Source organism: Ochlerotatus camptorhynchus, unplaced genomic scaffold (genome assembly GCF_037179485.1).
Source record: "Ochlerotatus camptorhynchus isolate MF236.1 unplaced genomic scaffold, CSIRO-AGI_Acam_v1.1 ptg000105l, whole genome shotgun sequence".
In the NCBI taxonomy this organism is placed as follows: domain Eukaryota; kingdom Metazoa; phylum Arthropoda; class Insecta; order Diptera; family Culicidae; genus Ochlerotatus; species Ochlerotatus camptorhynchus.
In genome coordinates, this window is record NW_027040595.1 from 1,032,731 (window position 1) to 1,058,783 (window position 26,053).

General features: G+C 39.1%; 1 pseudogene; it reads right to left on the reverse strand.

Annotated features, from left to right (window-relative positions):
- Window positions 1–7,966: 7,966 nt before the first annotated feature.
- Window positions 7,967–26,053, reverse strand: part of LOC135699235 (uncharacterized) — a 29,822-nt pseudogene continuing 11,735 nt past the window's right edge.

The following is a 26,053-nucleotide window of genomic DNA, read 5'->3' on the forward strand; positions in this document are numbered from 1 at the left end:
TGTCGTCATGTCCGTAGACTTATTGCAAAATTCGCAAAAATCAACACGGCCTAATAACATAGATACCGGAAATGTACAAGAACGTGTCAATCGTCACTTAGAGGTGATCTACACACTTAGAAAAAAAATCATGTAACTTTAGATGCTCCGAGACTGAAATATACGAGCGAAAATTTTGACATAAAATTGAGTCATAACAGACCCGAAATTTACCTCAATCAAACGTACTTTTCGTCGAGAAACAAACTTTTCAGTCTCGGAGCACGTATTTAATATTACATGACATGTTTGTTTACATTTCATCCTTTATGTCAAAGATGGATTCCATCACGCGTAAAAATAAGTGTGTTCTTGCTTTACGGGACATACTATAAACGATTATTAAATAATTAAGTTAATAAAATAAAATAAATAAAATCAATAAATTTTTTGATTCCGATGACACACTAGGGCCAGATTTCTTCTCGTAAACTTTCCCACTCGAACTGAAATGCACGGTGCAATGCAAATGGTGAAGTATAGCTTGACAAATGCTTTATTTCTATTTGCTCAAAACTATTTTTTTATTCCGTTCACTTACTCACTCTGACCTGGTGTCGATTTGGCGTCGTCCCCGCCGGAACTTCGCGTAGCGAATCAACGATGAATCGTATGAATTCAATTTTCCATGCCCTCTTCTACCTGCACATTGCCATGCCAACCCTCCCCGTTTTTTTTCCCAAATGCCCAAGGCGGTAACTTTTTGCCATCCAGTGGTCCCAAAACTATAAATATATGCATTATCTCGCAGACAATTTCATTTGTTCTGCTCGTCGGTTTTCGGAACGGGTACAACACGTACGGATTGGGCAGTGTTGTTCGTTGTTAGTGCGCTGCACAACACAGTCCAAGAGTATTCAACCGGGGTGGTGGCCGTTGCCATCGGCACGGCGGATGGTTTGCAAAATTTCTGTAGGTGGGTGGAAAAATGCGCACGAGAGATGAATGCAAAAGGATACCGTCCAAACACAAACATGACCGGAGAGAGGCATTCCACCGTGGCGGTACATCGCACCAGGTTCAACCATAGTGGAGGATGCGATTTCCTTCTTGTCAATTCTTCACAAGAGAGAAAGCGGTGGAAGTCTTCGGTGGCTGGAAGTTTTGGTAATAGGGGAAAAAATAAATAAAATGATTATAAATATTTCATGATTTTGTGTAGTGATAATGCATTATGAATGTGTAAACACCGTGAACAAACGACAATGGAACGAATGAGAGACTGAGAGTCTGCTTTCCCAACAGTACTGTATTGCACGAATGGAATATATGCCTGTAGCTTTAGTGATGCACTAGTGAACGTTTCCGGTAGAATCCACCGACGCTATTTTCATTAGACTCAGACTCTTCAGACAGAGTCGGTATGTACCGTAGGCAGATGGTTTTCTGCGTAAATCCGGATAAACAATTTTGTTGGAAATATTGCAAGCACACTACAAAAAGTTTGTGTGCAGAAATCAGTTTAAAAAAAATCAGTGATTCACGTGCTTTTCGTCGAAGGAGTGGTACTCTGAAACACATCTATTTGTGCGCACTTCATCATTTTAATCAAATATACAGTCACCCCAGTATTATGCGCCACTTCCGTTTGATTAACACGCAGAACTGACTGATCCATAGTAGTGACTAGCTGGCCCATAATACTGGGGTGACTGTAAATTCTTTATCAACATTTCAAAAGGGCGAAACTTAAGCCATCGATTTCTCGCGCATGCAAACTCACGACATTATCTGATTCAGGTAGATGAATGTTTCTTCTACCAGCTTCTTCTTCTTCTTCTTCTTCTTCTTCTTCTTCTTTCTAATTCGCATTTCAAGCTTATTGTTTATGGCATATTGCGTACTCTCAACTTAGTTATTAATTGACAGCTTTCGATGCCTTTACCATTTTTGCATTAGTATAATTGTGTGGCAAGTAGAATTATCCTCTATGCCCAGGGAAGCCGAGAAATTTTCCAACCCGAAAAATTCCTAGATCAGACCGGTAATCGAACCCAGCCACCTCCAGCATGGTCTTGTTTTATACACGTAAAGTAAAAATTTATTACAATGAACGTTAGTTCCATTTCCTATCATCCTCTGCTCATCAACATCGCAGAGAATGTTTGAAGTTGACCTTGCAGACGATGCAATGATTTTGAATCATTTTTTATTTCGTTTTCTGTATACGCTTTCACCTACACAAGCAAGCATTTGTCTTGATTTTTATGTATAACATGGTAGAACGACGCACACACTTGCCTCGATTCTCTCCAGCAGAAAAAGCAAACGAAGTCGAGTATGCGAGGAAATGAGCGCTGCTTGTTTGCTTTTACCCTAACCGCATACCGAAGCATAAAAAGAGCAGTGGAGAAAGCACTGGTCTGATAATTGCAACATTCGTGGTTCGAGTCCCCAGTTTGACAATCTTTTTTTTCGACATGATTAATTTCACTCACTAATACACTCCACATTTTTCTTTCTCAATTTTCTTGCATTGGACCGCAGCTCGGTACATCGCATCCTCGGTTTATGCGGTCTCCACTAACATCCTTCGATGATGAATCCCACATAATTGTAAGCGAATCTTACATCCCCCGGTTAGGTGAACTAATGTTTTAACCAAGGATAACAATTTCAAGTGTTGTAAACCTCTACCTAAATCAAAGAAGTGTTGTTCAGAAACAAGAAACTTGTCAGATGTAGTTATAGAAAAATTAAAATGCTTTGGTTGTATAATACCTCTGCAAATTTTTTTAAAAGGTGTAGGGTAACCAACTTGAATTGGACCCCTACATATTTTGGACCCTTTTCATATATTTTCCTCGCTTACTGTCTAGTTTCTTCAAATTCATCTGGGTTGATGTTGTAATTACATTCTTTCAATTACTTGCTATGTCTCAAGATCATTAGTTCACCTCAAATTGCTTACAATTGCTCAATTTATGCAGTTTTAGAAAATGTTATCGAAAAAGTTTCATGTTTCGACGTTTGTCAAGAGGAATCGGCGTTAGTGTACTTGTTTTAAATTTGGTCTAAAATATACAATTCAATGATTTTTTTTATCAAATCAGTTTATCTGACTTTGGAAGATGTATTTCACGTGTTTATAAAGATTTCATCTTAAGATTTTACTTAAAAAGTATTAAATAAAAAGTGTCCAAAAAAGATCGTAAAAAAATGTTACCAACTTATTTTGGACACTTATCAAATGAGAATCATCAAAAGAGCGACAAAAAAAATTCCGGTTGGTCGATCGTGCTATTATCTCAGATTTCTGATTAAATTGGTAAGTAAATCAATCAAAATTATATGAATTCATTGTTTTTAAATATATTTCTTGTTTATCAGGCGATTCAAAATGGGAAAAACGGCAAAACACGTAGAGTGGTCCACTCTGAGTTTTCCTAGTTTTCCTAGTTCCTAGTTTTCCACAAAATTTTTCCTATCACCCAAACGCGTTTAACTAAGGGGCTGTTCATAAACTACGTAGACGCTTTAGGGGGGTGGGAGCGCTTGGCAGATGTCTACGGTCCATACAATTTTTTAAATTTTGTGTTTGAGACTGTCTTCTACGGACAGGGGGTTGAAATCTCTCAAAAACCGTCTACGTAGTTTATGAACAGCCCATACAAAAAATAATATGGACTGCAAGCATAAAGTCAGGTCTACGTATTAAGATTTACTTCTGAATGATTTTTTTTATGGTATGATCAGTTGTTTCCTTATGTTATATTATATTTCCTCCGTTACTCGCACCAACTTTTGTAACACGAGTACTTACGCGTTGTACTTTGTACAACAGTGTGAGTTTTCCATTTCCATTTTGCAGCCGAGCTACCAATCGATCTGAAATCAACGAGTATTCCTCAAAAAACTTGCTTTTAACTGAACAAGCTAAATATTTATTACAGTTAACCCCCAAAATATGCGGATAATAGAGAAAATGTAAATGGAAACCGCGTAAATGGTGTCCATACTACGAGGGTTCTGACTTAATTGGTTACAACATGGAATATCTCGAGATCCTGACGAGATAGAAAGTTACTGTCTTTGCCAAAGTAGTTCTAGAGATCATAACCTTTTTGCTGGTGGACAGTAGTTCAAAATTTACTCACTACATAGCGCTAGTATACATGTGAAGTTCTCGCATGTGATATATCTCAAAATCCTGACCAGATAGAAAGTTACTGTCTTCGAAAAAGTTGTTCAGGAGTTCAAAGCCTATAGTTCAAATTTTTTTCACTATATGGTGCTAGTATATACGTGAAATTCTCATATAAAATATCTCGAAATCCTGATCATATAAAAAGTTACTGTCTTCGGCAAAGTTGTTCAGGAAGTCAAGGCCTTTTTGCTGGTGGATTTAAGTTCAGAGTTTTCTCACTTTGCAAAGCTAGTATACATGAGGAATTCTCGCATATAAAATATCTCTAGATCCTGACCAGACAGAAAGTTACTGTCTTCGGCAAAGTTGTTCAGGATGTTAGGATCTTTTCGTTGGTGTACAGTAATTCAGAATTTTTCCTTTACGTGGCACTAGTATGTGGGTCATTAAGAGATATTTTATATGCAAGGATTTCACGTGTCTTTCAACGTCACCTAGTGAGAAAATTATGTAATTTCCACCAACGATAGGGTTTGATCTCCTGGACAACTTTGCCGATTACAGTACATTTTTAGCAGGTCTTGAGATATATCATATGCGAGAATTGCACGTATATACTAGTACCATGAAGTGAAATATTCTGAACTACCGTCCACTAGCCAAAAGGCCTTGATCCCCTGAACAACTTTGCCCAAGACAGTAACATTCTATCTTGTCATGCTCTCTAGATATTTTATATGAGAGAATTTAACGTGTATACTCGAACTACATAGTGAGAAAATTCTGAACTATTCTACACCAAGCAATAGGCTTTGACCTCCTGAACAACTTTTTCAAAGACAGTAACTTTCTATTTGGTCAGGATCTCGAGATATATCAAATGCGAGAAGTGTATATGTATACAAACGCCACGTGGTGAGAAAATTCTGAACTACTGTCTACCTGTCGAAAAGTCTTGACCCCCTGAACAAGTTTGCCCAATACAGTAACTTTCTAGCTGGTCAAGAACTCGAGCTATTGTATATGCGAGAATTACACGTATATACTAGCGCCTCGTAGTGTGAAATTTCTGAACTACTCCACCAACGAAAAGAGCTTGACTTCCTGAACAACTTTGCTGAAGGCATTTACTTTCTATCTGGTCAGGATCTAAAGATATTTTATACACGAGAATTTCACATGTATACTAGCACCACGAAGTGAGATAATTCTGAACTATTGTACACTAAAAAATAGGCTTTGACCTCCTGAACAACTTTGCCGAAGACAGTAACTTTCTATCTGGTCAGGATCTCGAGATATTCCATGTTGTAACCAATTAAGTCAATCCCACGTAGTATGGACACCGTTTACGCGGTTTCCATTTACATTTTCTCTATTATCCGCATTTTGGGGGTTAATTGTAATCAAAGTTTAGCTTTTTTAGTTCAAAACAAGTTTTTTGAGGAATACAAGTTGGTTTCAGATCGATTGGCAGCAACAAAATGGCAATGGAAAACTCATATGTGTTGTACAAAGTACAACAGCGCGAGTAACGGGGGGTTAACTTTTATGCATACCGTAAAACGGGGTGTACAATATTGGGTATACTCAGCGATCAAATTCACCCCGCTGATCAATTTCACCCCGTTTTACGGCACCTTCTTTGAAAATTTTCCCACCTAGACGGACCTAACAAATGCGAGATAGGAAGAAGTGACCGTCGTAATTAATTTTAGGCTCATAGGTTGAAAGAACTTCAGCATGTCCAAAATATATTCGTTCCCATTCAGTGTGTCCAAAATATATTATGGACACTGTCCAAAATCAAGTGGAAGGGTCCAAAATATGTGAATATCATGATGTGAAAAGAATTATTTTTCGAGTATATATCAATAAATAAAACATCTAGTGACATTTTACATCCAAGATGAGTAGCTTTCGAACACAACCGCATGTAAATTGCATAATAATAATAAACAAATAATATTATTTTGACATAAACGTGATCTCACTTCCTCTAGGGGTCCAAAATCAGTTGGTTACCCTAGTAGATGCCATCTTCACGTTTATCGTTTGCCATCAAACAAAATACCTTCGAATGCCGGAATGCAGCAAGATGTGCAACAACCTTCTACCAGCGGTGTACGCTCAATAGCACCCGTAGATATCGAGAGTGAATCCATTGTGAATACCATCCCATTGGCTTCGTCTCTGGCTTCATCGACTTCAGCAGATTCTGTTGTCAATAGAACCAGTTTGTTCAAGAGACATTCAACCAAGACATCAAGGTATCCATGTATGACCGATTACGACAAAGAGGCTGAGAAGTGCGTGTTATCCTCAACAGAAAACCAAAGAAATCATGAATGGGGTTAAGCGACACATATTCGACCTTTCGGAAGACACCAAGTGAAACCAATTCCTGGAACTCGAAAATATCATTACTATATTTCAGTTTCAAACAACCAGTAAAAATATTCACTAGTTCTAACGATACACCCAAAATTTTCAAATAATTCAAATAATATGAGTTGTATCTCACCAATACAAATCTTTTATTTGACAACATCAACATGTTTCTCTTCCGCTGCATCTAAATAGAAACGGGTAAGTATGACAGTTACCATATCTGCCCAAGTAACATTCCCAAAACTAATTTGATTTATTTAGGTTTTATAGTTGATTTCGATAAGAATTGATAATATAACGTGCACTTAAGGCGGTTTTGATTAAGTAATATTGGTTTTATGTAAGTTGCGGTTTTATAATATCCTAGAGAATCCCTTGGAGAACACAAATAAAACTTCGTTTTACTTGAGAATATCCTTGCTTATAACAACTCTTATGATGCACTTGAGGATGTTGTCTGACGATATGATTTATAATGGCAATAAATCTACTTCAGAAGTACTGTATAAAACTCCTTGAAGAATACATTGATTTACATTGATTTACGCAAGTTTAATGGATCTTATTCAAGAGCACGACAGAACAACACATTTTCTATAGAAATGGAGGCAAACAAATGGAAAAAAATAAATCTTTCCTTTATTTAACGTCGGTCTCTGTTCCGCAATCTAGTGCCAATCACCGACGGACATCGATTGCCATCCATTGACGGCAACCGAATGTGCAGGAAGGCAGCTTCCACACCTGCGTAGGATATCGCACCCATTCACAACACACATGGGCCGGGACCAACGGCTTTACTTCCCTTCCGAAGGAAGACGTGACCAGAGATTTTTATGCCTCAGAAAAATCCCACCGACCTGTGGCTGGGATTGAACCCAGACCCATTGGGGTGTTATAAAGCAGTCACGCTTACCACTACACCACCGGCGCCGGCTGGAAAAAAAAATAAATCAAGTGGATCTTTTAAATGAAAAGTCAGTACAATCATATGCTAGTATTTACGGAGAGGACTTCATTACAAGTAACGTACATAATCTTAATCATTTGGTAGATGATGTGAAACGATTCGGTGTTCTTTCCAAATTCAGTGAATATCCCTTTGAAAGTAAGTTGTATCAAATAAAAAATATGATTCGAAGTGGCTATAAACCATTGGCACAAGTTGCCGAACGTATCTGTGAGTAACATCAAGTTGTCTGACTTTTTTGAAACACCTATTCAGTCTAGAAATTTGAGCATCTTCTATTCCAACTGTGGAACAACAAATAGAACTGAATATGATCCTTCATCAATTAAGTGGCGATACCGTTGAGAGACACAGGAACAGTATTCACTTCATACTTTATGTTATTCAGACATTTGCAGGTATTAATGTAAAATAAAACACACCACATCATTCACATTTTTGTGCCACATTTTATTTATTGGATCTTTAATTGCACATCATTAATTTTCTTCTTCCTCAACATGTTCACCTTCAATAGTAGAGTTATGATTCGCTTGGTTTTCATCGTTTTGTTTGCTTGATTTACACTTTAAGTTGTTTGGTCGGTTCTTATGCTTTGAGTTTTGACATATAGAAATCGTTCTTTGCTTGCTGTTCTTCAAAACCGTTTTAAATTTTTTTTTTCGCAGTCCACTTCCGAAAAGTCTCTATCTGCACGCAGAATCAGATTTAAAAACAGCTTACGGACTTTCTTGGAAAATATCAACGGTACTTTTCCTCCAGCATCATTGGACATCGCTCAGCATTGCTATCAGCCAGTCTAGCTGCTCCTGTCCATGAGCACTGCGTTAGAAGCTGTCGCGTGAAAAAGTCGTCGATCCATTTGTAGCAGCAGTCCATTCCATGAGCTTTTCCATTATTGCCACAAATAAAGGTCATTCCGGTTAAAAATTGCTGCATTCGTTTCTCATCACCCAACAATGTCTCCAATGCAGTTCGTCCAAACAGGAAACAGGCGAAACGACGTTTTCAGTGGCATGTTCCGTTAACCCAACTTGTGGTTGATCGTCATTGGTCAGCAATTCCATCACATAATCCATAGTGGTCTGCAATCGAGCCATACTCTGCAATTGCTTGGCTTGGTTCTCCAAAATACGTTTTTGGTTATCAAGGACTGCCTTCAGAGGGGCAGCATCCGTGCTAGCTGTTTCGCTGTCCAATGACATGTAAATGATTTGTGACGAATCGTTAACTTGTCCCTCAGAAATAGTGCATTCAGGCTCAATATACACTAATTGCGGGTCGCTTGCCTGTAATGTAAAACAGAAAAATGTTCAAAACTTTAAGAAATATTGTGCAGCACCATACTAACCATTGTTTCCAAGACGATACTATCGTTTTGAACTGTAGCTGGTGTATTCTCGAGTGCTGGTGATGAAGGATGAATCCAGGCATTGAAATTCGGTGGCACAAATGCATCGGAAGTTTTGGTCACATTCCTGACTTCCTTCGCAGGTGGCGGCAACGCTCGGAGGTCTTCCACTTCGGTGTCTGATTTGCTTTCCATCCGATCAACTTCCAAATCGGCTTCATAACGTGTATTGAACTCACGTTTGTTCACACAATTCATGCGTTCCCAATTTTCTCCATGCACGGATGTTTCCACCTGCGACAGCTTTCCAACAAAGTGCTTTTTGGGCCAGCGTAAAATCCCTTTTGATTCCCATCCACTGGGAACAACACTCAGGCAGGTTTCTCCATCCTCAATAGTTTGCACAACCTTGAAAGGCATCCTATGAACAAAGAAACATAGTTAGTGTTCGTTTGAACTCATTAAAAACTGAATTATTACCTGGTTGATGAGAAAAAAAAACTTCTTCTTCTTCATCTTTCCTTTATTTAACGTCGGTCTCTGTTCGGCAATCTAGTGCCAATCACCGACGGACATCGATTGCCATCCATTGACGGCAATGGAATGTGCAGGAAGGCAGCTTCCACACCTGCGTAGGATATCGCACCCATTCAACACACATACACATGGGCCGGGACCAATGGCTTTACTTCCCTTCCGAAGGAAGACGCGACCAGAGATTTTTATGCCTTAGAAAAATCCCACCGACCTCGGCTGAGATTGAACCCACCCATTGGGATGAGAAAGTAGTCACGCTTACCACAACACCACCGGCATGAAAAAAACTGACGACGCGTAGAAAAAGTTTCGTACAGGTACAAACGTAAATAAACAGCTGTCAAACTGCTGCTCACGCAGCACGGTGGGTGTTCTTATTCAAGATTTCTTAAAACCTCGAATAAAACCAACTATTTTTAAAGTTTGTTTAATGGAGAGTGAATAGTTTTGTATAGCGCAAAATAATTTTATTTGAGAATAATTGATCTTGTTTGATACTAAGTTTACTTATTATTATTTTAACCAAGTCAATAAATAATGGCGATTTGGTGATGCTTTTGCATGCAAATGATCGTTGCCATACTTACACGATTGAATATCCAATGGAAATATTGTATAAAATTTTGATCAATGCTTGATTTTTTAACAAAATACTGCAAAATTAAAGATAAGGTAGCTAACTGCAACTCTGTCGGTAATTTTTTTTTAAGATTTTTTTTTTATTTAATCATTTCTAAATCTTTCTATTTCGCATTATTTTAATGGCGATATGCTTCGATTTTATAGTTGATATTAACAATAAATTTTACAGGGCAGTAACAATAAGTACAAAAATTAATGATTCCCATTCACTTGAAGCTATAGTATATTCATCATTCAAAATTGTTCATACAATATCTGAAATGGCCATCAAAAATTACAACGATCCAAGATAATTTTAGCTGCATTCAATTTTATTTGAGATTTGTTTCATGAATCACACAGCGGTCCATTTTTCACGAAGTAAATTTAAATTCTTCAAGTGTTCTTGAAGAAGCATCGAATAAATCTATATATTCTTCATGAACTCTTATGCCTGCTTTGAAGTTGTCCTGAGAACCATAAAAATACACGTTGAATAATACCTACCAGTTTTAAGAAAGTTTTAATATAAGTCTTGACAACATCTTGTAGGGTGGGCCAAATTGAATTTGTAAGTGTTGTAAGAAGGTTTTATCAACCGGTGAACACTCGTGTTTATTTCAGTTACCGTGGGGATGTAATTTGTGATTAGTCCCGGTCCCTTTCAAATTGTATCATTATTTATGTACGGTCCTTATATTTGAAATGACGTTTCACATTCATCTTGTGATGGCCGATTTTCATTCGAATAAAGGGTGATACGGTCAAAATTTGGTCAAGGGAAAACGCGTGTAAATCGGTGAAATCGTTTATTTAAAAAATCAAATTAAATTTCTTTTTCAAGTTCAGTTAGGCTTCCGCTTTTCCAAATCCGAATTGCCGGGCCTTACGCTTGACCCCTGCCATCAGATTTTGTACAGCCACCTTGTCCACCTTCTTCGCCGCAGAAAGCCAGTTTGCCTTGAACTGCTGCTCGCCCTTAGCAGTTTTTTTGGTCTTCTTTAGGTTCCGCTTGACAATAGCCCAGTATTTCTCAATTGGGCGGAGCTCTGGCGTGTTGGGAGGGTTCTTGTCCTTGGGAACCACCTGCACGTTGTTGGCGGCGTACCACTCCATGGCCTTTTTACCGTAATGGCAAGATGCCAAATCCGGCCAAAACAGTACGGAACAACCGTGTTTCTTCAGGAAAGGCAGCAGACGTTTATTCAAACACTCTTTCACGTAAATTTCTTGGTTTAGTCCCGGAAGCTATGAAAATGCTGCTTTTCAAGCCACAGGTACAGATGGCTTGCCAAACCAGATATTTCTTTGCGAACTTTGACAGTTTCATGTGCTTGAAAACATCTGCTACCTTTCCCCTTCCCTTTGCCGTATAAAACTCCTGTCCCGGAAGCTGCTTGTAGTCGGCTTTGACGTAGGTTTCGTCGTCCATTACCACGCAGTCAAACTTCGTCAGCATCGTCGTGTACAGCCTCCGGGATCGCGCTTTGGCCGTCGTATTTTGTTTATCATCGCGATTTGGAGTCACTACCTTCTTGTAAGTCGATAGTCCAGCTCGTTTTTTGGCTCGATGCACGGTTGTAGACGATACACCCAGCTTATTTGCGGCATCTCGGAGAGAGAGGTTAGGGTTTCGCTTGAAACTACCGGCAACTCTCTTTGTCGTCTCAGCGGCTTCCGGTTTTCGATTTCCCCCCGATCCAGACTTCCTGGCTGTCGACAAACGTTCCCCAAACACTTTAATTACATTTGTAACGGTTGATTTGGCAACTTTTAGCGATTTTGCCAACTTTGCGTGCGAGTAGCTCGGATTTTCGCGATGCTCGAGCAAAATTTTGATACGCTGTTCTTCTTGCTTGGACGGCATTTTGACAACTGAAGAGTGAATTCCAAAATCAAAATAGGAGCAACATTCTACACACACACACCTTCAAAATGAGGGGTGTTCAGGTTTTTTAAATGCAAAATTGAAAGAAATACGTCAAGTTGATATTGACCAAATTTTGACCGTATCACCCTTTAATCGATTAATCGAACAGTAAAATATTTGTAATCGGTTATATCATGCCGATATAAGCATTAACTTCTGCAGAGGATCATCACCGATCGTTTCAAACAAGTTTTGCACTCTCATTGGTGGAAAAATGACAGCACAGCGAATAAAAAATAATCGATTAGTTGTTAATCGAGTAATTAAAAAATGGGACACCTCTGATTTTGGTGTGATTGTTTTGATAAAAAAGCGCGCAAAATTTCATCTCTACCGAGGGGGCAGCAAAACCACAAAATTACCTTGCATACTGGGGGTATTCATTGGATTAAAGGGACCGTGAAAGAGGACACTAAAATTTAATGTTTTTCTTCCGACAGTTTCATCTTAGTATTCATCTTTGGTTTTATTACGGGTTATGAGATAGTTTAGCTTTAAACCTGGTTTTAATGGATTGAACTATAAGAAGAATAGTTCATTTAATATTGTTACTTGGGCGATGCAAGTAATGCACCTCACCCTTGGCGGATCATGCCGAGATGTTGATGGTTGGTTAACCGTTGAAACTTCGAGAAGTTGTTCAAAGTGCTCAAACCAACGTTTCAACTGGTCAGTGGGGTCTGTGAGCAACTGTCCAGTCGCGTCTTTCACAAGCATCCTTGGGTTCATCCTTGACCCACTCAGGCGTCGTGAAACATCATAGAGGAGGCGGATATCGCCAGTTGCTGTGGCTTTCTCCACTTCATCAGCCAGGGAGTCTACCCACGCTCGCTTGTCCCGTAAACAGGAACGCTTAACTTCCCCCTCTAGAGCCGAATACTGCTGACGGGCCTCGTTCTTGGCTCCTCGGGTCCTTGTCCTCGCTCTATCGCGGCTTTTGCTTCTCTCCGCTCCTCGATCTTCCTCCAGGTTTCATCGGTGATCCAGCTGCTCGAGCCTCGAGTTCTTCGACGAACGATCTCTTCACTGCTGGGTCTTCCAGTCGGCGTGTGTTGAATCGCCGCCCGAGTCTCTCCTCCCGCCGGTGAACCCTCGCAATGCGTAGGTGGATCTCACCGACTAGGAGATGATGGTCAGACGCGATGTCAGCGCTGCGGTTATTCCGAACATCAAGATGGCTCCGTCTCCAATTTCGGCTGATGCAGATGTGGTCGATTTGGTTCTTTGTATATCCATCACGGGAGACCCATGTGACTTTATGCACTGGGCGATGGGGGAAGAGCGAACCCCCGATCACCATGTTGTTGTTGCCACAAAACTCTGCAAGCAGCTCGCCGTTCTCGCTCATATCTCCGAGACCATGGTGTTCCATAATGCGATCATAAATAGTCCTAGTTGTCGGAGCCGATCTTCGCATTGAAGTCACCTGTGTAGATCTTAATATCATCTCTTGGAGTCTTATCCACGACAGCATTTAGTTGATTGTAAAAGTTCTCTTTGTTCTGCAATTCGGCAGCATCGGTTGGTGCATAACATTGGATTATGGTAAGGTTTCGGACCCGTGTTCTGAATCTAGCAACGATTATTCTCTCATTGATAGGTTCCCACTTGATGAGCGCAGCCTGTGCTTGGGCGCTAAGCAGAAAGCCAACTCCACGATGTCGCGGAGCGTTTGCACCTCGCATACCAGAATATAAAAGTACCTGTTCCGAAGGCAGCTTGTGTTCTCCAAAGTTCGGCCAGCGGACTTCACTAAGTCCCAGGATTTCTAGCTTCATACGGCGGGCCTCACTGGCGAGTTGTGCCAGTTCACCCTGTTGGGCTAGCGTCAGTACATTCCATGTTCCAATTCTTGTCCGTTGTTTAGCGCTAAAAGTCGTTGCCAAAAAATTAGTTCGTAATCTTTCACTATAGGTTTATGTAACAATTTGTAGGTTTCGGATACAGTACGTGCTTGGTCTTCTATCCGTCGTGATGGAACTGCCATCTTGGGTATAGCTTTCGGGGAGAAGCATTTCGTATTCAGCCGCTGGATGCCAGTCAGACGCTGTTTGAGCCGCCCCTAACATGGAGAACAGACGCTCGGGTTTTGTAAGCCACAGACGCTCGGGTTTTGTAAGCTCCGAAAAGGATGCAGCTCCCCCTTCTCCCTGTCAGCATACGACCAAAGTTCCTACCCGATCTTCTCTAAGGTTACTCGTACCCCAGCCGGCGCCGCGGGGAGGAAGGGATAGGAGTTACTGGGCAAGAGACTAAGGACCACTTTCACTTGCGTGACGGGTCAATTTTATAACCTTCAAGTACGCGAAGTACCGGTGATACGCATTATCCCAGTCATTTGCCAGCCACATTTATTTGCCATGATTAAATAGAAAACAAAATGTTAACACGTTCATTTTCTTTAGAATCTGAGAAAATAACCGATTTTTTTTTAGATTTTCGATATCTTTTTCCAAAACGTATGTTTTTTTCGGGACGGATAGGTGCCCGTTAAATTTATAATTAAGTAATTTACTAAATTATGGTGGGCATTCACCCTTTCTCTCCCTCTGTTTGACGTCGTACCTTTGAATTGGCTCCCTTGGTGAGGGCTGCTTTCGCCAAATGTGCCATATAAACGGTACAACGAAACAAGAACATTTAAATTTAATTTGCTGGTTTCAAAGTTGCAAAACTGGATAGAGCAAAGTGATATGCGGAGATTTCAAACAACTCCTAATAGGTAGTATAACTCAGTGAAGACACATAGTTTGGCGTTGAGGGATAAACTACACATGTGATCGATTTTTGTCCTATAGTACAACAGTACGGACAACGGATGACATATCGTAATGTTTATTAGAACTTATTTTTAATGATCTGAATAAATTATTGGGTTTTGACATAAATTAACCATTCCACTGTTAAATCATCGGCATTTTAGCATGCGGTTTGTAGGCATGTTGAACCGTAACCGAGAACGATAGAGCCATTAATTCAACGAAATCCTCCAATCTACAGTTACCAACACACATGCGGTAAAATCAGGTTAATAACAAGAATGCAATTTAATTATTATTAATTCCAGCACCAATACGGCCTACGAAGGCCATCATCATGTAGCTTCATCGAGCCATTGCTTGTTTATTTTGGAATTAAAAATGCTGGACATCCACGGCAGAGCAGCATCCCATCAAAGTGGGAGAAGCCGGGTTGGGATCCACAAAGTAAGGGTGGGTTTTAAGCCATGACACAAATATGCCACAAAAGAGCAAACCATTGTTCATTGGGGTCGATCTCGTGGAAGTCATGCAGAAATTGGGTAACGCATCAGGCTGTCGGCATGCGTTTTTTGTTTGTATTCTTCTTTTCCTGCCGGGTGGACTCTGGTGGAATCTGCTCCCCTTTAGCTGGTTGTTTTTATTTGATTTATGTGTTATGAATATTAAATAGGTGTCACTATCCGCGATGATGGCAATGGGGACTTGGGCTGGGTGCGTGTATCTCTTATTTTATGGTGTTTGTTTTGATGCTGAATACCAACAACGATAAATAATAATTTAATAATAGCTTTTAAAATTAAGAGAGACTCCGTTGCTGCATTGGAACGTTGAAGGGATGGTATTTGTATTTTTTGTCTGTTTGCATTGCTTTCAGTACCTACGAAGTGGAGTGCTGTGTGATGTACAAAGGAATATTTAATTAATTTTGTATGCATTTTTTCTGCCCTTGAAATGTTTTTTTTTTATAATTTCGTCAGCTTAAGCGTTAAATTTAACTGATGTAGCTCAGAAACTTAATGTAGTCGAGTATCAGTAAAAACATATCATTTATTTTATAACATTTTCAAGGTCAACCATTCTAATATTCTTCTAGTCTATCATAAGCTCGACTATTTTTGGATCCTAAATCTCATGTCTTATCTGTAAGCCTCGTTAATCCACCGATTTTTTTTCCACTGTTCTGGACATAAATCCACTGCGACGAGTAATTTGATATATTATATCTAGTTCAACGAAATACATAAATGAGCTATCAAATTCCGATTTTTTTTAATGTAAAGTTTTAAATAATGAAAATGAGAGCGAAGCTTATACCTCTTTGAAATAAACGTGTTAATTGCTGAAATTGAATTCAAGTGAAAAAATCTCTTGCATTTAATCATGGATCAAGTAATGATTTAAACCTTTCCAGACATATAAAAAATGGCTAGCACAACAGTGTGGGCAATGATGCAGAAACAGCATAGTTATCATCACAGGAATTAAATTAAACGTGATAATAGCCGTTAATGATAATGATGACAATGATCCTATGCTTTACAATTACCGCTAACCAAGCAGGGCTTCCTTTGATAGCAACTGGTCACAACTGCGTTGATGGGGATTCTGATGGTTCAATCAACCGACTACGGATAGGTGCGGTATGCATTTAAGTGGGAGGCAAGAAGGTGTTAGATTTAGCAGATGTACATAATGGTACCTTTGATCCATAAATTACAGGGATAATACGCATCACACTGTGGTCATTGTGCTGTATAAAGGACGGCCCGCGGGGTCTGTATTTGAAGTTTCAGCAAGCTAATCGATCATCAAATTTAATGTGCCGATTAAATGTGTGAAATGTATGTGCTCTCGATTGGTTCCGGAATTGAGTTAGGGAGTGTTTTTTATAGCAATGATTTGTGATCGTCATATAGATTTGTGACTGCTGGCGTGGCATTTTAGTTGTGATTACGTAGCCAGTGGTAGGGAATAGGGAAAATGGATGTAATTTTGGCCTAAATGCCAATAATAGGGCCCATACATAAATTCAGCAATCGACTAAATTTTCAATAGTTACCAAAAATATCCATTAGTACCTTCCCAATGCCGCGTTTAACTAGATAAAATTCATAAATAGCAGATTTTTAACGATGGTCCCAATCTTAGATCCATAGGCCAACATAGAGCCATTTCCCCTATATTGCTATGCTGACTTCTGTCCCAATTCTCTCTTGACAGTCTAACACTTCTGGTGGTAGAAAGAAAGCATTTTTGTGGGGAAAAAATAGGGCGTCAACTTTTTTTTAAACTTTTCGACGTTATATTTAGATGGATACACAACAGAAAAATATGAATATTAACAAGAGCATAATTTTTAAACTAGCAGAAAAAAGCTCGCGTAATTCAATATTGAGCAAGAAATCGTGCACACTACATTATAATTAAAGAATGTTTCAAAATACAAGACGTGAGGTAAATTTCAACTACTTTTATCAGAACAATACACCGTGCATGTAACTTTCAGCGACATCACCTAGAAATTTACACCACATTCACGTTCAAAAGTTTGACTGCCAGGCGGCATATAAAAATAAAATCCACCATTTTCAGAGAGCGTTTCGTTTGGCTCGTCGGTAGCGTCGAAAAGGTTTGTTGAAATGGAGAAGAAAATAAAGTGCAATATTTGTAATACTGTGTTTATAGAGGTTACATTATACAGCCTATATATAAAAGTGCATCGTGCCTTTAAAATGTTTAATTGCGCGGTCGAAGAATGCAATAAAAATTCCTGGCCATTTTCGTCATTCCGACATCGTCTCCGGTATCGGCACTCATATATCAATGTATCTTGTATGTACAATGTATGAATGTATAGAGGATTAGTAGTCGTTGCAAATGTTGCAAACATAATTAGTCAACGGCGCCGGTGGTGTAGTGGTAAGCGTGATTACCTCTCACCCCAGCAGGCCTGGGTTCAATACCAGTCGGCGCCGCCGGGATGTTCTGAGGCATTACATCTCTGATCACGCCTTCCTTCGGATGGGAAGTAAAGCCGTTGGTCCCCGGTTCATGAGTTGATGGGTCGATAGGTAGGGTCCAGGTGTGGGAGCTGCCTTCCTGGCACGTCGGTAGCATTGGTGCTCAGCACGGAAAACAAGATCGACGGAAAAAACAAACCAAAGAAAAAAAAAAACATAATTAGAGTGAAATAAGTTGGAGCTAAATAATTCAGTATGATAGGACTTAAGAATCAATCCAATAAAAAAGTAGAAGGGTCTGTGCCTAAGGGCACGAACGGAAGCTTGACGTAGGACCGCTAGTGAACAGAACAAATATGTTGATCATTTAGTTCTTAACTCTTACCGTTTTTGAATTGGTGGCCCTGAAAAGGGCCGATTGTTTTTCAAATGGTGGCCCTGAAAAGGGCCGATTGTTTTTCAAATGGTGGCCACACCAATGTAAGTCGATGCCAATCGGATGACGGCGGCCTAGTCATGCTGCCTATTGCGGGAAGCCTTTCCTCCGGTTGATGTGGGTGCTTTCGTCGTCGTCTCAGTAATGCCACATGTACAGATTTATCTGTAATGATACAGATTTGTCTCAAAATTTTGATACAGATATCTGTATTTACAGATTACAGATTTTTTTAAAAATATAAAGCTTTTTCAGATTTTTCAAATAAGTAGAATATATGTTTAACTCTGGATTATATTTATTAATATCTATAAATAATCTTTTCTTCCTTTTGAGTAGGTACGAGCACCTAACCAAATACATTTTTTACACTTTTTATTTTCTTATCTTCGTTAATTTTGAACAGACTTCTGATGTTCAAATGTTCTGATTTCTGATTACTCGTTAGCAGGGTTGCTAGTTTTTCATTCTTATTGTTTAATTAACCATATCACATGGTGACAGGTACAAACAAGCCATTTTAACAACCCACAAGTTGATTGATAACAGTTTGTAAGTCGAAGAGTCAACTGGATATTTTGACATTTGACTAGCGTAATATCAGAAATAAAGAATATTCTATCAAAGACAACAGATCAAGAAGACTGGCAACTCTTCCGTTTTCTCATTCGAATGCTATGAGACAGGTACAATCGCGTCAAAGATACATGTTTCGAACGAAATTGATAGCAAAGATTACATCCTCAGAATAAAGGTTTGTGTATTTGCTCATTTTTATATGCGTTGCTTCCACCTTCACTCAAGGCAGCGCTATTGTATCTGTCGCTTGGATTCTGGCAAAGTTGCCAGTCTTCTTGATATGATGTATTCGATTCTATGCGGTTGTACTAAACATTCAAATAAAAGTTATGTGTTGTGACAAAATACAATAAAGTTAATAAAACATATGAACATGATTGCAAATAGAGAAATACAGATGAAACCATCCCAAAGTTTTCCACAAAAAAAAAAAAAAAACTTCTGAATACACTTAGGTATATTGGTTCGAGCAACAGCTAGCGAATTCAATATCCTTTTAATCTGCCAAATGATTAGATAAAGTTGAAATGTATTTTGATTAGAAGAATTTGAGAACATTTGAATTTGAAGCATTGAGCAAAACATTTTACAACTAATGCTACTTAATAATAACATTCTACAAACTAAACTAATACTACGTAAAATTTTACAAACTAATTCTACTCAAATTTTAATGCTTTTCATTTTCTAAAATTATTGAGTAAAAAACCAAATGTTTTTTTTTTTTTTTTTTTCCTTTATTATAGAGATTTTGAGCCATAGGCTAGTTCATCTCTTAAAAAAAAAAAAAAAAACCAAATGACCTGACAAAGATTTTCGTAATCTAGGATATAAAAATTTCAAGCTTTAATAATATGTGATTGTTACTTCATGATTTGTTTTTCAGTTTTGTCTCTCATTACCTAGACTTGATTTTTTGTATTTTTAGACTTTTAAAAAAGATACAAATCACTCAAAAAAAATCAAGATTAAGAATTTCGAGGTACTTTAAATATATTCATTCTTTAGAAAGCAATCTTAAGTCATTCTTTAAGATTCTAAACTATGAACAAACTATTTCTGAACTTCAAATGAACTCCAAGTATATTTACGACGACAATAAGATCATACTATAGAATCTATTCAGATTGATGTCAGCCAGGAACAGATCAAAGAGATTTTTTTTACGGTGAAAATACAGATTGAAAATGGAAATAATGTGGCAACAATGTGTCGTCTTCGTATTGGTGCGTTGCGTGCTGTTCCACTCATACGTCGTGTCAGACGCTTATCCGTCTGCTGCTCGAAAGCAAATGACGAAGAAAACGATTTGGCAAGCGTTTTTAGTATCGCTGCATTTCTCCTCCCTTCCTTTCATTGGTCAAATGGTGAACGGTCAACCGAGCGGTGAGTTTGCTCATGTGAGCATGCGCAATAGACGAGTGCACGGATGGATTTGAGTTCACTCACTCGACAAAAAGTGACACAACAGCGGGGCCCTGTTTACTAAAAATGAACACATGAATAATACTCACGTAACATTTGAAACGGGCTTATCAACTTTTGTACAAAACACTTTTAAGTCCTCTTCGCGCGAACCGAAGTACGCCCACGCAAACTAACAACACCATCGGATAGGGAAAATTCTCCCCCTTCCCGATTAGTACTCTTGGTTTGCGTGGGCGTACTTCGGTTATGGTGAAAAGGACCTAGGAAGTTTTTTACAAAAGTTGATAGGCCATTTTCAAATGTTACGCGAGCATTGTTCATGTGTTCATTTTTAGTAAACAGGGCCCCGCTGTTGTGTCACCTTTTGTAGAGTGAGTTAACTCAAATCCATCCGTGCACTCGTCTAAGTGTTGTGTGTTCGATTTGCGCTCTATCGTTACGTCAGTGTTTGGGATTTTTCGTTACATGTCTGAATTTTGATTTTTTTTATGTGACCCCCAGTATAGAAATTAAAAAACGTAGTCTTAAGTCAAAAAAAAAAAAAAAACTAAAATGTTAGTTATTTCAAACACAATATAATGACAACGGTATTCTCTCTCGTTACAACGCTCTTCGTTGATCGGTTCTTTAAATTGAATTCTCCTTTGATCTCGTCAAAAAATATATATGTTTGCATGTTAGATGAACTGGAGAAATTTAAGGTAAGAATCTATCCTAGCTGCGCATTGAACGTTTGAAAAAATGGATGACCAAACATTAGCAACCAATGCACACTGCAAAGTTTGAAAAAGTAGTGTAAATTTCTGTTCAAAATGATGCACATAAATTGAGCGACACATATCATATACGTTTACATTATACATCATGTAAAGTTCTGATACATTTCATGCAATGTAGCAAATATTGCATACAAAAGCCCATCTTTGTTAACAACATTGTTTGCAAGTTGCTCGGTTGGGTGAAATGAAATACAAGTCTACGTGAAGTGAATATTTACATCACAATTAAAATTCAGAATTTTTATGCAATCTAGCGGAGCAAAATTAATAACTCTGAAACGAAGCATTTCCGCGACTTGGTGTTTTGCGTAAAGTTTCTCATCATAATAAGGACCATCTATTGACAAAACAAATAGTTCAAAACTCTTCCGTAAAGATGGCGCCACAATCTAACATCTTTCTGTGACGTTTTGGAGACTTGATGTTTGGGAAAAGTTGTTTGCCTGGACAATATAAACAAATCTTTCCAAGACGTAACATTTCCACAGCCTACTGGTTCCGAGTTATATGGAGTCAAAGAAAAAAATGTCGAAAATGTGTTTTTCTTTCTGTTTTGGTTTTTTTTTGCTGACAACCATATAATGTTATATTTTTTCTCTTAAGCAAATGCATTAAATATATAACATTTGTGAAGAAACAGCTGAAGCAGTGAAGCTTCAAATTTCAAAGATATTGTTGAAAAACCAAAAAAAAACACAATGTTTGAACTTTAATACCTCCCAAAACGCAAAAAATCGCAACCTGACATTTTCAGCAAAAATTAAACAATGCTCAATAAACAAAATATCAAAATTTGAGAGAGGTATATTTTGGTGTTTGTGAGATTTAATCATTTTAGTGGAACATGTATTTTTTCTATAACTTTTTTTAATGCATTGAAATGGCGTTTTAAAGACTTGAAGACTTAGGAAAAATCTTGATAAAATAAACAACTCTTCCCAAGAAGTCAAAACTCCACAGCCTACTCTTTTCGAGTTGTATGCATTTAAAAAATATAATTAAAATTAAAACATTTTTTCTGTAATTTCATACAACTTATAAGCACATAAATGGTCACACCTTTTTTTTTCTTTGATTTGTTTTCCGTAGATCTTGTTTTCCGTGCTGAGCACCAATGCTACCGACGCCAAGGAGGGAGCTCCCACACCTGACCCTACCTATCGACCCATCAACTCATGAACCGGGGACCAACGGCTTTACTTCCCTGACTTGTCAACTTGTTCGCGACTCGTGAACTGACTCGCTTGAACTGATAATTGAGCTAAAGGGTGTCCACGATGAAATTGCCACACTATGAAATTGCTCTAACTTTTTAACCGTTGGGTAGAATTTAATGAAAATTTGGGTGGATTTAGTTCATAGTGCATTATTTACATCCTGCAAGTTTTAAAGTCCTGTGATCAAAACTCGCGGAAATGGAGTCGAAAGAACAGCTCGTGCGTGATAAAATCTTGCGCATTCATCACGAGAACAAGGATCTCTCGCATCGTTCCATCGCTAAAACGTTGGGAATCGCGAATTCCACGGTGTCGCGAGTGATTAAGCGGTTCGAGGAACGGTTGACCACCGATCGGAAGCCCAGAAGTGAAGGAAAAAGTATTCCGTACAACACCAAAAATCACAACCGCGTAGTTGGGGCCTTCAACCGAAATCCGAACGCCTCCGTTAGGGATGTGGCTAAGAAGCTGCACCTAAGCCGAAGTTTTGTCCAGAAGGCCAAAACTAAGGCTGGGCTTCGAACGTTCAAGGTACAAAAGGCCCCTAATCGCGACGAGAAGCAGAACAAGTCCGCCAAAACCCGTGCCAGGAAGTTGTACCTTCGATTCAACGAAAGTTGAATGCTGCATCATGGACGACGAAACATATGTGAAGGCCGACTTCAAACAGATCCCCGGCAACCTGTTTTTCACGGCCAAGGATAAGTTCAGCGTTCCGGAGCATGTCCGCACTCAGAAGATGTCCAAATTTGCGAAGAAATTCCTGGTTTGGCAAGCCATCTGCACGTGCGGGAAGCGGAGTGCACCTTTCGTGACCCAGGACACGATGAACGGACAGGTGTACATAAAAGAGTGCCTACAGAAGCGGCTGCTTCCTCTCCTGAAGACCCACAACGTCCCAACAATCTTCTGGCCGGATTTGGCCTCATGCCACTACTCCAAGGACGTGCTGAAGTGGTATGCGGTCAATTTCGTGCCGAAAATGTTCAACCCTCCCAACACTCCGGAGCTCCGCCCCATCGAGAAGTACTGGGCGATTATGAAGCAGCACTTTCTTAAACGACCTAAGGTAGTGAAGACAGTCGAGGAACTGAAGAAAGTATGGGTTTACATGCAAAAAACGGTTGATTCACAGGTTGTGCAGAATCTTATGGCCGGGGTTAAGACCAAGGTGCGGGCATTTGCGTATGGACTGTAAATAAAATACGAGTAAAATGGTAAAATGAAGTTTAATAGTTATTTCTCAATCCCTGAAAATTTGATGGCAATCGGATGAAAACTCGAATTTTGCGAATCAATTTTGTGTGTGGCAATTTCATCGTGGACACCCTTTACGTGACGTTTCATCGAGATCGTGTGATTATTTGAGAGGAAGCAGAAAGGGATTGAAAGGGTCGGCGACATGATATTTCCCCTATTTAATGTTCAATTGTTGCCAAGAAAGAAGAAACTTCTGATTATGCTGTTCGTCTGGATGAACATCTCGTCGGAAGTACTGTGAATTTTTAGCAGGAAGTTTCCGGAATTTATTGTTGCTATAATAGTTTACAGAATTTCTCCTCGGAAGTTTTTTGGATTTTTCGTCGGTGGTTTTCTGTACTTCTCCTCGGAAGTTCTCTGGATTTCTCGTAGGACATTTTGTGAAGTTATGATCGGAAGTTCTCTGAATTTTTCGCCGAATTTTCTCAGAAATTCTTCACGGAACTTATCTGAAATCGGATGATCGCTGAATTAGTCCTCAGAAGCTTTGAACTTCTACTCGGAATATCTTTGAAAATCTCGCCGGAAGTTCTTTAATCTTCTTCTCGAAAGGTCTCTGAACCTCTACTTGACAGTTCTCTGAAGTTCCTCTGGACTTTTTGTCGGAGTTCTGTGAACTTCTCATCGGAAGATCTCTTTACATATCGTCGGATGTACTATGAACATCTTCTGAACATCTGAAGCCTGAAATTTTCTTTTCGTCAAACTTCAGGGAACTTTGATTAATTTTGATGATGGATGATTGATTTTTTTTTCTATGTGCTCTGAACTTCAGGGAGTTTTGTAAGTTTTCTGTCGGAAATTATGCGTTCTGTGAACTTTCCGTAAGTTCGCAGAATTTTGCCTGAAATTTCGAAAAATTGCCTGAACTTCAGAGAACTTCGCTTGAAGTTCAAAGAACTTCCTTTAACGATAAGAGAACTTCCCTTGAAGTTACCAGATCATTCATAAATTGCATAGGAACTCTTTAAAGCTCCTTCAAAGCAGTTCTGCGATCTTCACGGAATTATTGTAAACTCTAAAGAAGTTCAGCGCGATGTCAGAGTTCATCAGAACGCATATGACTTTCCTTAGGGTAGCAGAGCTTAGCTGAAGTTTGCAGAACTTCTCTGAAGTAATGAAGTAATAAATTGGGTTGTTAGCGGAATGCTTAAATAAAACAGCAAAAAAGGTTATCTTCTATTTAATTCACCTAGTTAGTTTTGGTATCCATGACATGGATTGGTTTGCGTCGATCAATAGCTTGGAGACGATGGGAATAGTTGGGAGAATAGGGTGAGAAATAATTAGTGACTTAAGGGTGATTGTTTGGGGCTGGTTGGAAAATCGCTGGGACTTGTTGAAGAGTACACAAGAGAGACCTGTCCGATTAAGGGTGTGTTTCGTAGTCGTGCGGTTGGTGGCGTCACCCGTATTTCAGCCGTTTTGGAAGTGCCATCAAGTAAGGATTCAATTCCCGTTCCAGACGGTAGAATTCTATGTTTCCTGCATAGCATTAAGTACGTTTTTCTTCAAAATGAACTGGCTTCGTTGAACAAGATAAAAGTATAGTCACTATATTTATAGTCTGGCGGAGAAAATCCTTGCCAGGAAAGGATACAAGTCGTACAAATTCAGTAAACATCCAAACCGGCACATTAAGCAGAATTCCGTGGCCAAAAAGCATGCAAGGCTCTTGTACGACCGTGTTTTAACGAAACAAAAGGGCTACACTTAGCTCGATGACGAAACATACTTCAAACTCGATTTCAAGCAGCTTCCCGGGCAAAAGTTTTACATCGCGACTGGACGTGGGGATGAGCCGGGAAGATTCAAGTTCGTGTTTGCCGACAAGTTCGTGAAGAAGGCCATGATTTGGCAAGCGATTTGCAGTTGTGACCTGAAACGAAACCATTCGTCACATCCTCGACGATGACATCCCAAGTTTTCATCGAAGAATGCCTGGAAAAGCGTGTTTTGCCGTTCATTTGCTAGCATAGGGGTAAAGCCATCTTTTTGTCCGATTTGGCCAGCTGCCACTACTCCAAGGTGGTTCTGGAGTGGTACGCTGCCAACAAGATGGATTTTGTTCCCAAGCTAATGAATCCTCCAAATTGCCCGGAATTTTGACCAATCGAAAAATACTGGGCAATTTCAAAGCAGCGACTTCGACGACGCGGCGGGGCATTCAAGGACAGAAATGCGCTTATTCCGTATCGTATTCGCTCCATCAAGAGGAAGGTTCAAGATTTCATTCAAACTGGAGACCATAACCATAACCATCTAATGCTGTAAAATGCTGTATGTTTGAAGTTTAAAAAAAGTGCTGTAAAGCAACTATTAATGGACTTTTTAAACTTATTAAAACACGAATTACAGATTTTGAATGAGATTTATTAAAAATCTGGATTAAAACGCGTATGGAGCTCATCGTCATTATTTAGTGTGATAAAATGCATCGTTTTTTAAGACAAACTACCGAAGGGTGCGACACATCTAAATTACAATTGGATTCTGTGAAGAATCGAACCGCTTTTTTAGATCAGTGTACATTCATTAGTTTCCTTTCCCTAGCATACGCTGCATTTACTTTTTCACCGTTGCCAACGCTGCCGAAGATGGAAGTAGATGCTAGCAACTGGGGTGGGACGTGCTCTCTAATCAGCCTACTGATCATTCTTGTATGAAATTGGTTCCAAACGATAAAAGTGAGAAAAAAGGCAACAG